Here is a 17,822-nt window from a genome sequence, read left to right on the forward strand (position 1 = left end):
TCTTCTTGTCAGATTCCCCCACTGTGCCAGAGCTGAAGCTGCGTCATGGTTTTAAGTCCAGCTGGAGATGAAACACCACACAGCCTCTCTCTTAACACCCAAAGGAATGGGGAGGATGCAAGTAAAACTTTTCTCTTGAGATAGGAACATTTTAATAATTGAAAAGAAATATAATAATGATAATGATAATAATACTACTACTACTACTAATAATAATAATGGAAAAAAACCCAAAGAAATGCACAATGTAATTTCTCACCATCTGCTGACCAATGCCAGACACCCCTTCCCAAACCCAGGTCAGCTGTCCTTCCAGGTAACTCCCCCAGTTTATATACTGCACATGACATTCTATGGTGTGGATCACCTGTCCCAGCTGTGCTCCCTCCCAGTTCCTTTTGCTTGCCTCCTCACTGGCAGAGCAAGACAGAACGGAATAAAAAAGTCCTTGACTCAGGATATACCACTCAGAAAAAACCAAAACATCAGTGTGTTATCAACACCATTCTCATTACAAATCCAAAACACAGCACCGTAATAGAGGCTCAGTGCTTTTCTACTGAGAAGAAATTAACTCTACCTTAACCAAAACCAAGACAGTATTCACCCCTTTTCCCATACCATTATATCATGCAAAGTTTCACACTGCTCAATATCCTATCTCTTTCCCTATTCATCTGTTTTGATAGGTATACACACAAACATCATTCTCTTAGTCTATGAAATGCCTCTGACAAATGTTCATAAAATGTACACACACACACAAAAAAGTTTATGGAATTCTTCTACTCCTTAACTTTGGCCTTCGTCTTTGATAACAGTTCTTCAAGCAGGAAACATGTGTGAGGTGTTGGATTGTTGCATGGTACACATTTGAGTCAGTTCTCATTCCAGCACTGCTGCACTTGCTCTGTTTTATCAAAGTCCATTCTTCATTGGTGTGAACGTGACAATCAGAGGGAAGTCAGGCTCAGATCCCTAGAATGCTTGTGGCTGAGATTGATGCCATGAGATGCTCAGTGAGGTAATGCACACACAGCCACCATATATATAATATTACCATTGGGTAGTTACAACACTGTGTAATTGTTTATTTTCACCCAAAGTCAAATCCATTTGTGGCACACTACACTTCTTCATCCTGCCACATCACCGACCAAGTGCATCCAGGATTTTTGGCAAAAGTGTCCCATGATCCCTTTGCCTGAGGTAGGACTACTCCAGGTTTTTCCCAGCATGTCTTTAACATGTACTACAATAATTTTATCCACTTCTACAGCATGTAAAATGTTTTGATTGGGCAGGGCCATCCCAATTGGCCCTCTGGTGCTGACTAATAAGGTGGCTTTTGCTGAGTGTGTACCCCAAAGTTTGAATGTCCCATTGCTGTCAGTGTAGTCTTTAACAGACCATTACAGATCTTTCCAGAGACTGGTGCATGACAGGGGATGTGATACAACCACTTAATGTCATGTTCTTTGGCCCAAGTGTCTCTAAGGTTGTCTAGGAAATGAGTTCCATTGTCTGATTCAGCCCTCTCTGGAGTACCATGTTGCCATAAGACTTGCTTTCCAAGGCCTAGGATAGCATTCCAGTGGTGGCATGGGACACAGGGTGTGTTTGCAGCTCTGCTGTGGTTGCTGCCACCATCATAAGCACATGGCACTTGCCATCATGGGATTGGGCAAGTGTGATACAGACAATCTGCCAGGCCTCCCCATACTTACATTTCAGCCATCATCCACTACACCTAAGAGACTTTACCCACTTGGGCTGCCTGACTGCAGCACGTTTGACATTCATGGATAATGTGAAGCTGGCATGTGTACCAATAGGGAACCAAACATCTCCAAATACCTGGAGCTGCTGAGCTGGGGGGAACAGTCTGTCCCCCTTAAAGCAGCTCTAGGGAAATGTCCTGTTTGCAGTGCTGACATGAGCACCCACAAACACTGTGACTGCTGGAGAACAGGCACTGAACCAGCCCCTCACCTCCCCTGACACCACACCTGCACCTCCTCCATGGGGAACAGGCAGCCATGAGCCATCCCAGCACCAGAGGAGTACTTGAAAGCACTCTTGTGATTGCTCTGTGTCTGCTTTACCAGCACCCTGAAGGCTGCTTAGCATTCTGTGCATGGAGGTGAGTTATGTCTCCTGAAGATGGAGATACCCGATGCTCAGGAAAAAAGTGTTTGCAAATATTGAACATTTATCTTTGCTGAATTACCTTTTCTTTTCCAACAAAGGAAAGTCGCTAAGAAATTATTTGCTGAACTGGAAACAGAACTATTAGATTGACAATCAGAAATCACAGAGAGAGATGCAGTATCAGCCTTATACAGAAATATTTTAAACAGCTTTCTTTGTTTGTTTTTATGTAGCATTAATACGTCAGTAAGTCAGAGTCAGTTTGCCAAAAAATTGTAATATTTGCCTCATAATTTATTCATAGTCTTGTGATTAATAGGTTTATGTGGTTGACCTGCATTATGTAGTTTTCTTTTAAAAAATCAACAAAAACTAATCAATATAGAGTGACTATTTTTGTGAAAGACAAAGTTGCTGCTGAGTCTTTCTAATGCCACACTGACTACACTGAAACTCATTATATTTAAAGAGGCTAAGCCTTAAAAAAAAGTTGCAGAAATATTTAACAAATTGGTAGAAAAATATTATATATAATGTAATTAGCAGGTATATAAATACAAGTGATATTTTATGAAGAAAAATTGATATAACTTTTATAGGAAAAAAATCTCACAGCTCGATGGAGTTTTTTGGGCAGAGAAAGGAGATGGAAGTCCCCAGTGAAGTCTCAGAAATCTGCCCCTGTAATTGTTTTGTTGATATAGAAGTTATCTGGAAAAAAAAGCATAGTCTGAGGTAAGAGATGGCAAATTCCTCTAGGCAGCAAAAATGAAAGTCAGCCAGGAAAAAAGGGATTTCATGCTATGAGTTATTGGGTTAAAATGGTAGAAAAAAAAAATCAATGTTAAGAAAAGAATCCTAACATTGTGTCTGGAGAGAGAAGTGCTGAAGAGAGAAGTCTGTTGCTCGGGCAGAAGAGATCCCTGAGTTATGACAAACAGTTTTATAAAGGGCAAGAAAGCTGAACAAATGGTAGACAGTGAAAGATTAAATAGCCAGGGACTCTTCAGTGTGGAAAAAAAAGCAGCAGACGAGAGATTTAGGAGTCTCAAAAATATGAGCAACGTAGAGAGAAGAACCACAGAGCCATTATTCCCTCCTTCACAAAGCAGAAGAACTAGACAAAACTAAGAGAAATGGGTGGATAAAAAGTCCCAAACAAATGAAAGAGGTGCTTTTTCACCAGACATGTAATTCAGCTTTAGGATACTGCAGGACTTGGCGGGCGCCAGAGGCTTTTGGGGCGTCACACAGCTACTGGGCAAACCAATGGAACAAAAATGAATCCAGGTCTATAAACCATGAAGACACCCCATCTGTCCCAGGACGCTCTTGAACTGCAGACTGCTGCAGGCTGGAACAGGTACTAAGTGTCACTGCATACATGTCCTGTTCATGCAGCCTTCTGCAGGCAGCTGAACAGGTCTGCTGTGACCCAGACTGGCTCTTTTGAAGGTGAGACTGGAATCCATCAGGAAACTGAAACAGTGAAAAAGACACTGGAGGTATTTGCATTGAAACAAAACCAGAAACTGTCCCCGTGTGTCAAACCAAACAGCAATGAAGAAAGTTTAGCTCCCACTAGAATAGTGAGCAGTATCAGATTGTTCCAACTGTGTCCAGGCAAAATAAATAGGGTTTTCTTTTTGGCAAGTAGGAAAAGGAGAGATACACTGGAAGTGTGAGAAACAGGGTGAAAGAATTCAACGTGAAAGCTTGTCTAAGTTTTATCCAAACAAATGTATACTCCTATCGTCCCTACCATAGAGTTGATGGGGTTTGGAACAGCAGTTCCCAGAACTACCATTCTGATGATTTGCTCCTTTAAAAACCAGATTTTTATCTTAACAAATTCTTGGGGATAACCTCTATTAGGATATGAATGGGTAAGCAAATTATGACAGAAATACACATCTGGAAACAAGATCACCTTCAGGGGCCTCTGCATGCTTTTGTGAATTTCCTATTTTTGTATTGTTTGCTCTTTATAAAATATCTACCCATTCTAAACTCCAAAGTACAATTTTAATTTTTCAAGAAGAGCAGTGCAAAAACTCAGAAATTGTGCATAACAGGTGAAAATTAAAATCTGCTAGAACTTTTCCACTACTAAAAAGAGGTTTTTAAAAAATAATACTACTTTCTATGAATTACACAATTTCATTGATTGGGAAAATATAATGTAAAGCAGGTGTGTTATTGAGAACTGCAGATATGCTTTTTTCAGTGGATTAGGAAGACAGCATCTTCCCATGGGTTGTAGATCCAGCTAAAGACAATGGTAAGCCTAACAAGGACACGTGAAAACTGCAGTCTGACATGTTTTTAATGAGATTTCATCTCAGTTTCACCTCTTGAACTGACTCGCTTCAAGAACACATCCTTTGCCTGACTGTTTACTGCAGAACAGATGTGAGTTTTTAGACACATGACAATGTGTAACTGTAAGAGACTATGATCTGGTGTAATTCATGCATTTACAAGCCATGAGTAGGTGCAAATTGAGACTCAAGGTCCTGTCTATGATTTTAAACCATTTGCATTTCTTATTAGGCTTCTTTCCTTTGTAGTGGGAATTATTCTAGCTTCAATCATTTCTGCATAAATCAAGTTTTCTTACATCATCCAAACTCACTTCACTAAAGGCAATCTAATTCTAGTTCAACATACATTGTAGCCAGTGATTTACCTCAGCTGTTTTTGAGTAAACTTTAAACTGGATTAATTCCTTCTAAATGGAAAAGCCAAGGCTGGTCAAAGTAGACTTACTGATTAAAAACTGATAATGCAAGTAATTTTTAATTCTTTCATCTAGTTTAGATATTGAACAAGCTTAGGGATCATACAATATATTTCCACCAGGCTATCTGGCTACCTCCTGTTCTGTTTAGGAAATAGGCCCTAGAACCATGAGTAAAAACATCCTGGTGTCAGAGTGTGCTGACCAGGAATAACTGCAATAAAAAATCAAATGACTGGAAATCAAGTCCTGCTTGTAGTAGGCAAACCTAAACAAGGATTACAAACAACTAGGGAAGACTTCCCACAACTCCTGTGCTTTAAGCCACTTTTGGAAGCATTTAATTTCACCTTTGCTTTCTACCTACTAGATAATGTTTTTCTTTTGTCTCTGGTCTTTCTATACCACTGTAGCCAAACATGAAGAATGCAAACATGAAGAGTGTTCAGCCTGTATTTCTTTGTCCTTGAATTCATTCAACAGCTTACTCCTCCAACACTGATCTGGAAGTGAGTAGATATTCACAGACTGTTTCTCCCCATGGTATAGATAGACCCACACAAAGACTAGTATGTTTTTTAATGTTTTTTAAAAACCATTTCTTGATTCCCCAAGTGCAAAACTGGTTTTGTACTTTGTTCACTCTTGTGATTTTTTAAAAGTAGTATAGGAATAAAAGAGTAATGTGCTTCCTTGGGAAAACAGACTCTTATTCATTCCCTGCTGCAAGGCTGCTCATCTCAGCTGACAAAAGATGCCCTTTCCACAGAGCACTCCAATGTAAGATCCTGGACTTAACACAGATCACACATTATATTAATTACTCCATAGTTTTAAATATTATTTTTATTATATCATTAAAACACTGGTAAATTTTCCAAGACAGATAAATACTCATTGGAAAGGACAGAAAATGAGACTGTAAAAGTGGCTAACAAAATCTAGACCTTACATTACATTATTTTCGCAAGGCTTTCAGCTTTATGATGAGAGTAGATGGACCTTTATTGAAAAATGTCTAGTGGGTACTTAAGAAATTCCAGGAATGAACAGTGGCTCACTGAACACTAAAATTTTGGAACCATTGACATCAATCCACTCTCTGTGAACATTAGTGCAACACAATGAAGAATTAGAGTAGCAGTGTGATCTGTGCAGGTCTCAATGCTGTGGACTTATTCTACTGCTCAGGAGAACAGTAGGGAAATACCACCTCTGTTCTTGCTCCTTGCTTGTTTTCCATCTTACTATTGTCTCCATTTATGCAGAAGAGAAAGAATTATAGTATAAACCCATGAAGAATGAAGGTGAAGTGCGATTCAGATACTGTTTGTAGGATAGAGAGAGTCATCAGTGAAACCAGTGACTCTAAGAAGAACCAGGCTTGACTTGAAGTTATTCTAGTATGAACTGGTGTCATTCTACTCACTTTCATGGAGGTGCTACAAGTTTATATTGATGTAAATGAATTCAGAATGCTTGGTACTTAACTGAAAAACTCTGATTTGAAATTGAAGAGCAAGCATAGTGTTGTACCTGTGTAGAATCTTTAATTATTGTAATTATAAAAAAATCTGCATGGCTGAAAGGTTGTACTTTGAAGCATTCAAGTGAGAAAAAACATTATCATTCTGATAAAACCTGTAATTGCCCCTACTTACCTTTCTCAACAATATTTTTAGTCCAAACAGTTTATAATCTTTTTTTAACACACATGATAACTGTTCAGTGCAGTTCTGCTCAGGCTATGGCGTACCTCCCTTCTAAAGATTTTAGTACATACCTTGTGAAGATTTACTCAGATGTTTGTATGTGATGGCCAATTCTCTCCTGAAAACTCTTATTTTCAGTAAAATTTATGCTATGTTCATATTCTTTGCACTATAAAATCTAATATTCCAGGGGTGAGTTGATGTGCTGCTGGCCATTGACTTCATTTTCCTTGCTGCTGTGAGAGTTTTGCTGTACAATCACATAAGGCAGGGTACAGCCTGCTTAGCTTCACTGGTCTCCTTGAGAAACTGTAGATAATGTGCAGATATCAAGCACTGCATTTGTCCTGTCCTAGATCTGCTTCTGTGGAAAACTGGGCAGCAGCAGAGGAAACAGCAAAGAGCCTTGGAGGTTCTGGCAGGCAGGAGTTTTGTGGGAGGTCAATAGAAACCTCTGTCTTTAGGATGCTGCCAGCAGCAGAAGGGACACACACATGCATTCATCATCTGGCAACTGTAAGATCTGAGGGAAAGATAAAGCAGTGGTATCTCTACTTGTCAGTAAACAGGAAGTCCTGGTTCTGAGGTAGAAGAGACTTCTCTTTCTTCTCAGCTGCAGGAAGTAGAGAGGATATTTGTGTGAGCATTATTAGGGCAAGGACTTCCTGAGCCTGGGTTTGGGAATCTTGGCTCACTTTCCTCTCCAGTAGCTGCAGTGCCAGATGGGATGGGTTGGATTGAATCCTACTAAATTCTCCAGCAGTTTAAAATAAACTGGCTTAAAAGTAGGATTTAGTCTGCCTGAAATTAGCAACTCCAGGACATCGATTGAACCACTTTTCCTTTAAGTTCTCTGTGGCCACTGAAGAGGCTTGGGTGCCTTTGAAAGCCACTTGTCTCTCTGAGCTTCTCAAGGGTGGGTGAGTACCTAAACAGGGACATGGGGTGTCACTGGGGCTCCCACACCTGCAGCTGTGTCACTCTGCTGTGTAACCTTGCTTAGCAGCAAAGCAGTGCCAGGCTCCTCTCCCTTCCTGCTGTCCTATTGGAATACCAGGGGTGCTTGCCTAGGACTTTTCTTGAGGGATTTAAGCAATTTTTGAGTGCAGAAGTGTTGCCTAGGTGCTTAATTCCCAGAGAAAGGCACAGTTTTGGGGTCTGCACAGCTGGTCCTTGCAGGGAAGTTGCTGTCTTGGCTTGGAATAGAGATCTGTTTAGCCCAGTACCCACCTGACAGAGATTGCTTGCTCCCTGTCAATGAGGTGAGCACAAACATGGACAACAGCCAAAAGCAGGTGCCAAGGGAAAAAAAAGATAAAAGGTGGCCATAAGTAGATGCCATGGGAAAAAGTATGAGAAGCAGGGTGTACAGGCAGATTGAAGTTTATATTTGCAAGACTTAACTGCTGTTTCCTCGTGTGTATCTAAACTTACTTTGGCACGTGGGTCCTGGGATCCTGCTGTTTGAAGCATTCCCAAGATCTGTCTCTGTCCATCCGTGTAATCCTTGCAGGCAGCTTGGCTTAAGTTTTACAAGGCCAATATGACACCAAGGTAGCCAGCAGGCCCTGGGATGATAAGCAAAATGCAATTACACAGTCCTCACCAGAAAAGGCACCAAAGGTCAGGGAGTAGGAGGCCCATGCACCAGGGAGAGGCATAAGGATGGTGAGAAGGACACACTTGCTCACCCTCTATGTACAATTTTTTGTGATTTCAAGAACCAAGATTTCAATTCATGCCTACACAAACTTAGGCATGCATGAATATATGAAGCATATTCTTATTAACATCGCCTGTACCATATTGCTCTCACTTTCATAAAATTACTGAAGTGCCGTGGCCGTGCAAGGTGAATTCCTGAAGCAGGCGAGAATAGTGACATTCAGTCAAGACTCACTATTTATTTATTTGCCTACGCGAACCTGTTCTGTCAGATCGAACAGCATTCAGGACAACCTTTTCTTCTGGGCATTCCAGCCAAGTGCCAAAGCCCAGCTCCGCAGCCGTGAACCGGCTCCAAGGATTTGCTCTGAGCAAACACCGGAGCAGAGCGCAAGCCCTCCGGAGCCCTCGGTGAGCCAGCACAGCGCTGCAGTGACAGCGGCGGGCAGCAGCGCCGGACGCCAGCGGGCGGATGGCCTCGGATACGTGACACGCATGTTAAGGACGATTTTAATGTTGACGTTAAAGCCGGGCAGGGTGGCGGCGGCGGCGGCGGTGGAGTGAACCGGGTTAGGGGGGGACCTCCTGCCCGTTTGGCTCCCCAGCAGGAGCTGCAGGCCGGCCGGCTGCCCGTGTGGCACTGCGGGCGCTGTCACGGCCCGGCCGCAGGAGCAGGCGGAGCCGGCACTGCCGGGCTCGCCGCGGCACTTCCAGGGGCGCCCTTGTCCCGGCGGCCCGGCCGGCCCGGCGGAGGCGGCGGCGGGCGCGGGGCGGGGCGGGCGCTGTGTTGCCGGGGAGACGGGGGCGGGCGGCGCGGCGGGGCCGGGCAGGAACCTCCCGCCATGGGCTGCCGGGACGCTGTCAGCGGGATAAGAGCGGAGCGGGCGGCCGGGCGCGTCGGCTCTGGCGGGGAGAGGAGCGGGTAAGGGCGGGACGGGCACCGCCGCCGCGGGGGGCTCGCCTGGCGGCACGGGGCCGTGGCGGGGCGCTCAGCACAGGCCCTGCCCGCGGGTTTCGGCGGGCCGAGGCCGGCAGCCGCGGCGCCGGGGCGGGCTGTCAGTGGCGCTGCCGCCGCCGTCGCCGGGAGATGCCGCTGGCGGCTCGGGCAGCCCGGCGCGGCGGCAGCAGTAGGCGGAAGGAGCCGCCGGAGGAGGCGCGGGCGGGGCCCGGCCCGCCCCGGGGCTCCCGGGCAGCGGCGGCGGGAGGGGCTCCATGGGCTCGGGGCCCGAGTGCTCCCGGGGCGGGCGGCGGGCGCTCGGCGGCCCTGAGCGGCCCCTGCTGACGTGAGGCCTCGGCCTTTGCCGAAAGGCGACGTTTAGTAGCCCGTGTGCGTGTCCAGACGGGGCGTGCGGGTTCTCCTCCGCCCCCTCCCGGGTTACCGGGATGCTGTGCGGTGACCGGGCACTGGAACAGATTGCCCAGAGAGGTTGTGCACCTCCCTGAAGGTGTTCAAGAACCGTCTGGACTCGGTCCTGTGCCACGTGCTCTAGGATGACCCTGCCCGAGCAGGGAGCTCGGGATGCCCCGCTGCGGTCCCTCCCAGCCCGGCCCGGTCCGTGTGCGCTGCCTGCCGCGGGCAGCGCTGTGCCAGCCGCGGACACAAAGCCTGCGCTGGCAGCGAGGCGTTTGTGGCAGATAAGAATTGAAGAAAAGCAAGTGAGGGCTGTGCACGGAAACGCGATAGCGCTGGCGGACGTGGAACACACGGGAGTCGTAGCGTTTCAGCACCTGAGCTGCCCATTTTCAAAAACATGCATCAAAATGGGTGGACAGAGGCGCGATGCAGACTCTTCTACATGTTATCTGACTGTGGGGAAAATATTCAAAGATGCTTCTCCGAGAGAAAAGCAAAAATCTAAGAATTAGATATTGCTTGATATCCCCAGAGGAACTAAAGAGCTACGTTTTACTGACATCTGCAGTGAAGGGAGGAGGGAAAAGCAAGTGCATCACTGGAAGTGAAAATAAAACTTACTGTATAAGAGAAAGCAGAGCAATTGAAGAAATTCAGACAGAAGATCAGATGACTGAATGTCATGTCCTAGGAATTTGAAAAGCGTCTAATGTGGTTATAAGTGGGACTGGCTAAAGAAGAAAATCTGGATGGCAGACTTTTTTCTTCTTTTTTTTCCCCTTCTTGCTTGTAGTGCCATGTGAATCAGTAAGACTTCATTATAAGAGTCTAACTTGGAGCTAATGACACAAGTTTGTGTACTGTTGCTGATGAGGTGGTGGGATAATTATCTGTTTTAGTCATATGTATCATAATCTTGTGCCCAGTAGCAGAAAAGAGGTGTTTGGAACATTTAACCTATCCTGAAGGAAGGATCAGATTTTGCTTGCTTGGACAAGAGACCATGCCTGCATAGAGCTTTTATCATAATGGAGCTACAGTGTGATAAAGACTTGGGAAAATATTCCTGCGTCTCCTTTTTGCCTGTATTGTAGGCTTCCAGACCAGCAGTGCAAAGGAGAAAGCATCCTCTCAGGTGCTTTAGGAAATTTGTGCTTTACTGGCTCTGAAAGTTTCTGGTGGATGTTTTGAGTAGAGTGAATGAAAAAGAATATTGTTTCATGTATTATCATAGGTAAGGAAAAAAAAACCCCATCTTTTTCCTAGGGGGTTTTAATTTAATTTTTCTTAGTTGTTGTCCTTTGGACAGGGACTCTTGCAAGCTAAAAGCATATAGTTTTCAATGCTTTACTTCTAAAATGAAAGGCAGTTGCCAAAGGAAATCAGTTGTCACTTGATTTATAAGATTGTATACAGATTTCTTAAGAGGAGCTTTTTTGATGTCACTCACTTCCTGCCTTCCCTTTCTCCTTGCCCTGTGAATTTTTTAACCATACTCAAAGACAGCTTTTTGTCAAAAATGTTTGATTGTAAGAAGTTCTTCTGTAAGGTTAATAATCATTTAATTAAGATTCTCCTTTGATGCTTCTTTTGCTTCCTCCTTTCTCATAGTCCCTGCTAGGTTTTTCATGTGTCACCACATCAGTTGTTAATGCAGTTTAAGATAGTAGGGAAAGAGTCTGTGAGTACTTTGAACAATAGTATGGGATGTGTTGGAAAGTTAGACACTGGATATGTAAACACTGGAAAAGTGAAACTCCATTCATAACACTTACTGAAAGTAAGTCGCTGTTTTCATATCATTTTCTTTGCAGTCAAGCTCAAAGAGCATAAGCAAATACTGTGATTCTGTCCACAAGCACCCCAGGAAGCTCAGCTCTGTATTTCTCCTGTCAGTGATGTCTGAAATAGACCATGGTGCTTCCTTAATAGCATGAAATTGTGCACCCTTTCAGCTGGTCATTTAATATGTCCTTCGTATTTGCAGAATTTTGCCATTGCCATCGTGGTCTGTTTTCAAATAAGATAATATTGCCCATGGAGGAAGTCTGAAGCAAAACTATTTTGATACTTGTCTTTTAAGGGCAGAAAAGAGCAGAGGGAATGTAGGGTGAAATTATTATTTTGTAAGAGGATTCTGCTGCACCTAGAAGTGCTGTCCAGAACACACCTGCTTGTGTTCTGTGGGTGAATTTCATTTCTTTTCAGTGTAGCTGTCATTGACAGGACCACACTAATACTTGTTTTATTCCTTTGTGAGGAGTTGTCAGGCTCTGTTGGCCTCCTTAGCTAAGAACTGCAGTAGCTATTGCATGAGATGTCATTACTCCATCTCTTTTGCTATGTTTATTGGAAAATTTGATTATATTTTTAGAAAAGGATTGTAATGTGCAGTGGAGGGAGGCCTTTATGCATATATGCCTGGTTACTTTGGGTTTTGTTTTCTTTTCCAGTTCAGAGAGGGTTGTGAGATTATCAGGTACTTTGCAAATTATTGCTTGCTGAAGGTTCATGGGCCTTTAGATAGTATTAGCTGGTGTCATTGCAGCTGTTGGTTCCTGTGGCAGCTCTGATCTGAGGATGGTACACCTGGGACAAGATCAGGTAGAAGAGACTTGAGGTTCCTTCTGTTGTGTGATTTGGACTGGTTTGTCTGAGCTTGCTAAGCTGATTGAGCAGCTTGTTACTGCTGAAGGAGGCAATCTCCCTCCTGCAGCCTTCCCTTCACTGACAGTGGCAACTGCCTGATCCCTCAGTATGGCAATTCCACAGCCACAAATCCAGCTGCAAAAGCTAGTGTTCTGCAGAGCTGTCGGGGTGGGCCACATCAAGGGGAAACTGGATGAGTGCAGTGCTGGAGATAAAAGGAAGAGAGGAGTTGCTGGGAAGAACACAAGCACCTTTTTGCCAGTCATATGTCATCAGGTGGGCTGAGCTGTCTTGTATAACTCTACCCTAGCTGCATTTTGGGAGATGGGGGCTTTTGCTGAGGTTCAACAGTGTTTTGATTCAGCTGTCATGGTCTGGTGAGAAGAACTAATAAAGCGGCGTGGTATGCCAGATCAGGTTTTCTTTTCCTCTGTTTACATGCAGATCTTGCATTTGATAATTTCTCTCAGGGACTTGGAAACTAGTGCAAGGTGAAGCCTTGCTTCCAGATGGAGCATTCTGTACAGAAGTGATTCTGGAATGTGTGATGGGAAAGGAAAAGGCTATGTGTAGTCTTGAATTTTTCCTTGCTGTAAGCCGTTAGCTCTTTGATGCGTGTTTGTAGCCTGGGGTCTGATTAAAATCTCGTTTTCTAGGAAGTCAGTTTTTTTGTACCAATTATTTAAGTAGAAGTGTGAATCTTCTCAGTGTGGTTTTTTGGTAACTATGTTGTGTGAAGATACAGATTAAATATGATGCTGAGTAAGAGAGCAAGATGGAAAAAATGCTGTGAAATTACTTAGGTTATATATGTTGAAGAAGGGATAGGTGTGTAAACCTGTCATCCATGTGATGGTGAAGTCCTGGAATAGTGCTCTATCTTGGTGCATGTACCTGCTGGAACTTCTATTGTATCTTTCTTTTGGATATTTCTCTAAAGTTCCCCTAGCTTTTTTTTTTTTTTTTTTAGTCACTGCTGCACATTTAATCTTCCTTCATATTCTGTACCTCAAGGATTTTGTGATTTTGGGGTGTTAGAAAGGAGCCAGGGCATCTATTCTTCTGCTTCTCTGTCTTCTTAGTCAACTCCTCACCCATAAATAAGTCCCTACTGCCTGCTCTTGCTGTGGGGTGAGGTTTTGCAGTGACCATGCTGTGAGAAACACTGGAAGGGTTTTCTTCTGCACTTCTCAGCTTGTGTAGCTTCCTGCAGGCACCTGAGGCTTGCCCTGTGACACTTGTGTTTGTATGGGGCTGTTGAGCCATGTGGTGCAGAGGCACTGTGGAAATTACTCTCACTTACATTATGGAAGGGCTTTTCTGCGTTTCCTGGATAATTTAAAAGGTGGGAAGTGGAAGGCAGGTCATGAATAGTGGTTTATGAAAAATGGTGGAAGACTCGTGCCTGTTAGACTGTGTCTGTCAGATGCCTGCTCAACCACTCTGACAATCTCAGCTAATTCTCATGTTTATGAATCCTTTGCTCTCTTTTCCTGCACCTGAAAGTTGAGCTCCTTGGCTTCAGTTAGAAGTTACCACCATGCTCCATGGAGAAGTACAGGAGCATGAAGTACTAACCTCGAGGTGGGAGGAGGGAGTTTCTGATTTTTTCAGCTTTTGACAGTGGAGAAAAACCTTTCTGTTCTCCCAAGAGAAAACTGAGAAAATGAAATACTAGGAGGAATTACTGTCAAGTAGTGCCAAATGCGAGGGTTTGTTGGAAATATTAAAACTGATGTTAACTCTGCAGTTTTATTTCAGCAAACACTTGACATCATCTATTCCTCTGTAGTATTGTGGAAGCATTTACCAAAGATTGATGTTCTTTGGGGGAATAAATGACAAAAAGTATGTAACTAGATGTGTTAACTTCAGTAAGCTACTGATTTGATAGACCTTAGTGTATGAACTGAAAGATGGGGAATGAGTAATGGAAACAGCAATCTGAAGAGATGAATAGCTCTCAATGCCTTAATTCTGGAAAAATGTGAATTAGTAAGGAAAATATTTAAGATTTAGAGCAAGAAATGTTCTGGATAGTTTATAATTCTGCTGCAGCACCTGATAAAAATCCAGCACTATAGTAATTGTTACAAGATTTTGAAAGTTGACCTCTGTCCAGTTTTGATTCACCAGTTTAAACATACTCTGAAATAGTCTTAAAATTAACCAAAGAAGTGCTAGTCTTTCTGTTGGAAGGCAAGAGAGTTTAACAGTCCTAGTTTCCAAGAACTGAGATCAAATGTTCTTATGGTTTGCTGTAGAGAAAACAAAGTGAAATCCCTCCAGTGTAAACTGTGCTACATGATTATTACCACTTTTCTTTGTATTACTTGCATCTCCAATGATACGGCGAGATTTGAGCCATGTGTAGTTTCATTTTTTATTTGCATGTTTCAATTAAAGAAAGATCAAAGGGAAGCAGAAGTTTTCTGAATTCATGTGTCTGAATATCTAGAGGAAATGCTGGGGGGAATGTGTGGGTGTATTTTCCACTCCAGAAGGTACTCCTAATTACTCCAGAACTATTTTTAGAAGCCTAAATTACATCAGTTACAAAGCCAATTTGATTATTGGAGTCCCGCTAAGTCCTTAGCATTTGCAACAAAAATTATCATATGATGTTTGCTTACTGAAAATACTACTTGGCTACATATGCACCTTCATCTGGCATACTTTGTGCATCTCAGTAGTGTAAAATCTTTCTTTGGTGTATTCATGAGTGACACACATTTATAATTGGGGACTTCCTAGTTTGGCACTATTTTTTTCTTTGCATTGTGGATGGATTAAAGGTTTACTCTGGTGATTCAGCATTTTGTTAAATGTTTGCCTATCTAGTAATAGGTATACTGGGAAACATCGTGTTTTCGGTCATTATTATATGTAGTAAAGTATAATTATTAATTATAATTTTTCTGTTAGAGTCTTTACTCCTTGACTAATTTGGAGTACTGTTTAAGCTTCAAAAATCAATTAAAAGTCCTAGTTGTTTCTTATTTGCATTCCATTGGAGAAAAGATATGTAAAGTGAGATGATGTGAGTCATTTTGCCTGTAGTTATATGGAATGTTGACTGCGTCGTCTGAGTCCAGTTCAGTGCAAGAGGGGCAGCTGAAACAAATTCCCCTTTGCTGTAAAGCCTGGAAGAAATACAGGGTCTGCTTCCCTAACATCCCAAAGCTGTTTTCACTTTGTAAAGAAGCTGGCATACTGAGCTTAACAGGAATAGCAGTATGTGTTGCTCTCAGATATTTGGGTAACTTTTTAAATTGCCACTTTTAGAAGCTTTACCTGCTGTTTTGTCTGCATGTGACAGCTAATAGAAAATACCAACTTCACTGCTCAGTTTTAAAGCTTCAGAAGTGGAATTAGTCTTCAGCCCTTTAATGGCTTAAAAAAAACCCCTCTGATAATTGATCTTCCCCTCTTATTTAATTGCTCTTCGTGGGTACTTTAGTCGCAATGTCAAAACTTATCTTAAGCACTTTGTAGTTTTAATCCTCTCACTACTAAGCTTTCATTTAGGATAGGCTTTACTCATTCATATTGCTTCAACAAGAGTGCCTCAAGCACTTAAGAGTGCTCAGATCTTTACTTCTTTTTCTCCATGTATTGGTACAATCAAAGTGTATAAGATTATTAGTTACAAAAAGTTTTGTATGATCTTCGGGATCACAACTTGAGCACACATTTGCTGTTTGAAATGCAGAGTGATCTGTGTGCTTGTAGTGCTGTCCCAGCTACAGTCACAGAGTCCATACTATCTACTGTGGATTAATGTATGAGCATATCACCGAGTTTGCTTGGTCATGCCGGGCTGGTCTTTGTGGGCTCAGCACTGGAGACAGTGGCACTGAGCTGTGACTTACCTGCCATGGTAACGACTGCTGCTTTCCTTTCAATTTGCAGAGTCTATGGAAGTTAGTCTTGATCTTTAGATTTAGTTGTTACTGTGCAGCCATGACTCTTGAGGCTTGCTCGTAGTCCGGTCTGTGATTACAGCACCAAACCTAAAGTATAGAAGAGGGTATTTAGAAGTATTACATGTATATATTTTAATTTAGGGAAAACCTTGTTAGGACTCTGACTAGTGTTCAGAAGAAGGCTCTCTTAGGAGCATTGCCTTGCCACTGACAAATGTTTTACAGATGATCTTCATCCTTCATTTTTCGTTTGTAGGAACGTACTGATCTTTCATAGATTCTACCTTGTGGTGGAATATTTGTCAGTTCCTTCCTTTGGTATCGTACGTTTGCAGAGGTGTTGGCCTCTGACACTTTAGATAAGATCTGAAAGAAATCCTAGTCTTCAACCCTGCAAACATTTTGTGGTATTGGTAAAAGCACTGTATTCTTTAGTGCTTTTTAGCTGATCTCCATGATAGCAGGTGTATTTGTTTTTGACTGAGTCAGTGCTGCAATGATTATCTTTGAAGGCCTCCAGCTTTGCCCATGCCTCTTCTAAGGAATGCTTATTCTCCATGCCTGTATGCAGTGGCCTGAAATATGAAAATTATAAATGAACTGGAATGGATTTAATTTGGCTAACAGCTATGTTGTAGTTAATGACTTTGGATAGTATAAGACCACAATCTTAGCATAAGCTTGAGTATAGCATATGTACAGGGCTAATGTGTAACTTGAGTGTAGGTGGTTGTTTGAGAGCCTGTCTTTCATTAGTGTTGCACTTTTTATCTTGTTAGATGAGTCATTTCTCATTTTTTTGCTTCATTTCAGGCTTGACAAGAATGTATTCACAGGTGTTTCATATTGTTTGATGACTAAATAAAATTCCACATGAAGCTGAGAAACTGTCTCAAAGCACTTGTCTAATAATGCAGCTAGCCTGTGGGATTGTTTGCCATTAGCTCTGTCTCAATGGTATTTCCCCCAGATTCAAAAGGATGAAATTATTGATAATCTGTTAATTTGTAAAGGAATATTGTTCTTCATAACTCAGGGCAGAACATGAGGACCTGCTGAATTTTAGCAATAAAAAATGTCCCAATAAAAATTTCCAAAGTGTCATCCAAAGATGACACTTTGGAAACTGTTGAACACTGAAGGGGGAGGAGGTGTGTGTATGTGCGTATGTTTTCTTGTATGTAAACAAGAATAATGTGTACATGTTAATCTGAGATACCTCTGAGTTATGTTTCTATCATTTAGAGCTGGTTTCACCAATAGTTATGCTAGACAATTGAAACAGTCATGCTGGGGAGAGCAGACATAAACACAAGTCACAATATATCACAGGAAGCTGATTAAATGCTAGCAAATACCTTATAGGTTACATTTTGAAAGAATACATTGACCAAATTTTGGAAGTGTAGTTTGAAACAGTCTTTGTGCCCAAAGACATTACCCATGAGTTTGATTTCAAACTATCAAAAAACCTGAGGCCTGAAAATCAATGGGAAATTAGAACTTGTGAGTAAGCAAGGGTTTGGCTTTTTCTTTCTTATGTCACTGTGTGGTACACCACAGGTCTGGGTCTTGCTCAGAGGGATGACAGCTCTGAAACTGTTTCTGAGGTGACCTGCCTGCAC

At 42.5% G+C, this 17,822-nt stretch overlaps 1 protein-coding gene across 1 annotated transcript in view; it reads left to right on the forward strand.

The window, feature by feature from the left end:
* The first annotated feature begins 9,089 nt into the window (after positions 1-9,089).
* The window catches only part of LYST (lysosomal trafficking regulator), a 77,583-nt gene continuing 68,850 nt past the window's right edge, over positions 9,090-17,822 (forward strand). Inside the window, exon 1 of the mRNA XM_063151604.1 lies at positions 9,090-9,190. The gene's annotated coding sequence lies outside the window, so the exon portion shown is untranslated. The remainder of the gene's footprint in view (positions 9,191-17,822) is intronic.

The sequence above is a fragment of the Melospiza melodia genome, chromosome 3 (genome assembly GCF_035770615.1).
Source record: "Melospiza melodia melodia isolate bMelMel2 chromosome 3, bMelMel2.pri, whole genome shotgun sequence".
Lineage (NCBI taxonomy): Eukaryota > Metazoa > Chordata > Aves > Passeriformes > Passerellidae > Melospiza > Melospiza melodia.